Source organism: Dipodomys merriami, unplaced genomic scaffold (assembly GCF_024711535.1).
Source record: "Dipodomys merriami isolate MVZ:Mamm:240054 unplaced genomic scaffold, mDipMer1.0.p SCAF_268, whole genome shotgun sequence".
Taxonomy (NCBI): domain Eukaryota; kingdom Metazoa; phylum Chordata; class Mammalia; order Rodentia; family Heteromyidae; genus Dipodomys; species Dipodomys merriami.
Window position 1 is genome coordinate 328,247 of NW_027204137.1, and position 3,387 is coordinate 331,633.

The following is a 3,387-nucleotide window of genomic DNA, read 5'->3' on the forward strand; positions in this document are numbered from 1 at the left end:
TGAATAATCCTTATTTATCATTTACATTTCTAAAGGACAGAAATCTAAAATAAGTCTCACTAGATTAAAATAGAGCCTCCTACAGAGCTAAAATATTTTTCAGGTGAATCTAGTGGAAAAGGCATATACTTCCTGTTCCGCTTCCCAGAAACTTCAGTATGTTTGTTCTTGTCTTTTTCTTAATCTTCTAATGTAGCATCTTTACATCTTTCTGATGTTTCTTACCTAATGATGTCCCTTTCGAACTACAACTGGGACTTTTGAGTATACTTTGCCCATCTGATAATTATTCAAATTTGTGTTCCTTGGGCAATGAAAGGTGATTATTTTACAAACTTATATATAAAATGTAAATCTACATTTGATTGATTAGATATTTCAGGACTATAGATATTTTGGGAAGGTATTTAATGCCTACCACAATGAGTGTGTAAGCATTCTTTCTACAGGTTATAACCTGTTACCCTTTCATTAATTTTGAACAACATATTCCTTCAATAAAATATAACTAGAAAAAATTTGGTTCCTGAAAGCATTTAATCTTGATTAAAAATTGTCATTTACTAGAAATCTTAAATATCAGACAGCAGCTCCTGAAGCAGTGCTGGCACTATCACTTTTTGTATATTCTGCTTACAATCTTCTCTTTTCAAGAGCATTTGATTATTATTTTGGAATTATGGTTAATAGTTATTTGACTGCTATTTTTAAAGAATGCACCACCAATAATGGTTCTCATCTTTTAACTTGTTTATGTGTAATCTATTTCTGAAAGAAACACAGCTATTTGAATTACATGAACTGCTTATTGAAGTGTGGAGAGGAAAAGAAGAAAAAAGATGTCCCTGTGTGTATGTCATGTTGAAAATTTACCTAAAAGCTATTTTCTTAAAATCATATATTTTTCATTTTGTTTGGATTCTGATAAAATTTAGCCTCTCAACTCACACAATGTTAATGCAGTCTTATTTCATGCCTACTAAAAGCAAACAGCAAATTACTACATATTTTAAATTTTTTAATTGTTAAAATTATTATTTATTAAAAAACAATATTTTTTAAAAATTAGCTAAGGAAAATTGTTTATTAGATGTTTAGAGTCGTGTTCAGTCTCTATTGTTGAAGCCAGAAAGAGAAACATCTTGCTTTTCTTCTTCCTTGGGCCACTCTGATTTATTTCATCTATTTCTGAAACAATAAAACTCAGGCTTTGGAGCCTTTTGCTTGATATCCACAATGTGTCATTCTTTCTTTATTAATAGGAGAATTTGGAGAAAGGCTGAGAATTCTCACTAGAAAAAGGAGAAGAGGAAAAGAGAAGCGAGAAATCTAGATATTTCTTTCTCATCTCAATCACAAGTTCCTGATAATGATTATGGATGTTTAATACAGTACTCGAGTGATTAAACACATTTATAGAAAGAGTTAACCCCTCAAGTGATCACGTAGAGAATGCTTATTTATTTAAAAAATGTAATAGCATCAAGTAGGAAGTGTTTTCTCCTTGCAGGTCAAAAATTGCAGTCTGCATTTTTTACAACGATGTATTCCTTTTTTCTGATGCTTCATATAATGATGCTTATAGGGTGTTGCAATTTTGATAACTTTGAGGCAAAATGGACAAAGTAAATTCTTAGTGTTTTCATGAGATGTTCAAAAATGAGTTTCTACATCAGAAAATGATGATGATCTATAATTGCAAACCTGGCAGATATATGGCATCTCACCGGGTTTATGATTGTCCTTCATATGTTGTAAAAGAACATGTTCTGTTTCAAATGATAATTCACAGATTTTACAAATGGTAGAAAAGTCGTGAGGAGTGTGTGTACTCTCGATGTGGCACTGCAGCTGGAAGGGTGTGGGAAATTGCCGGTAGCAGTGCTTGCAGGTGGTGTGGTTTTCCCAGCTCTCACTGCTCTGCTTCTCAAGTTCCAAGTGGTGTTTCATGTGGTTCATAAACCTAATATTATTTTTGAGAACTTTCAAGCAACTGAAGCATTTAAAGGTTGTATGAGTCTTCTGTTCTTCCTGGATATCTCCTTCATGTTTTCCATAATAAAAGTCATTAACTAACATGATCAATTTTCCTTTCTCTGAATCAGCAGTCATAGCTTTATTTGCTGTATTTGAGTTTTCTGTTTTATCTGGTCCCAAAAAGTCATTTATCATGTCTGGACAACAATACTGCATGTGATTTTTCAAAGGATCCAGAAGATTGAAATCAATATTGCACTTTGGACAAGCTCGTGGAAAAGGCGTTCCATCTTTAGATTAATTTGATGAAGTATTTTCACCTTTTGATGGCATAGCTTGGGGAGAAATCAGTGAAGGAGTTTTAACTACAGGGAATACAGCTGAGAAATCTGTTACAGAAACACTTTCACCAGGCTTGGGATTTTTTGGATTTACACTGTTCAGAAGCAGAAGGACGTTTTGATAAAAACAAATTTTCATTCAGACCTGCTCCAGAAATTGTTGGTATCCCTTGGTACTGTGGTAATTCTGTATTCTCGGTCAAGTCAAACAGTAACTCAGAAGAATTACTAGATACAACTCGGGATGACTTTGTTAAATAGCCAGGTTTAGAAAAAGGCTGTACAATAACAGAGCTATCTGAAGATCTAGATTCAGGATGAAAATTTACTGGCGAGGCAGCAACTGGATTTGATGGGTTCGTATTGTGTTGACTTGTAGACTTGAATGCAGCAGAAATACCTCGACTGAGCACACCATTCTTTATTCCCCTTGAATATGAGCTGGTTTAACTCTGTTCAAAATATTTGAAATTGCTGGTTTTGAACTTGCTATCTCTCCAACAAAGATTGGTTCATCATTGTCATCCTCCTCAACTTCTTTTATTTTCTTCTGCCATGGCTCTAGCTCTTCTTCACATTCCATAAAAAGTTCTGCCATGTCTGAATTTTCGTGAGCGGAGCCAGCTCGGCCTGACTGGAGCCCTAAAAGAGGAGGAGAAAGAGGAGGAGGCGGAGGAGGAGGAGAAAAAGGAGGAGCGCGAAAAACTATCAAGAGGCAGCTGCAGCAGTGGGGGTGGCGGCGGTTCCCATTGTGGAGCCAGCAGCCTGACCCATGGGAAGTGGGAGAGGGGGAAGGGAGACATGGGAGGAAGTGGGGGGGAGGGAAGCTGGCACGGCCCCGCGCGCGCGCCCCAACACCCGATTATGATGAAGGTTTTGGAAAAATTAGGAATCCATGGAACATTACTCAATATAATGAGGCTCTGTATGACAAACCTACAGCCAGCATTACACTTAATGGTCAAAAACTAAACCCATTTCCTCTTAACTCAGGAACAAGACAAGGATGTCCACTCTCTCCAATTCTCTTCAATCTAGTATTAGAATGCCTAGCTACAGCAATAAGACA

The 3,387-nt window shown here is 36.2% G+C and overlaps 1 pseudogene; it reads right to left on the reverse strand.

The window, feature by feature from the left end:
• Positions 1-1,429: 1,429 nt before the first annotated feature.
• LOC138837244 (zinc finger protein 280D pseudogene) lies at positions 1,430-2,916 on the reverse strand (annotated as a pseudogene).
• Between the last annotated feature and the right edge of the window lie 471 nt (positions 2,917-3,387).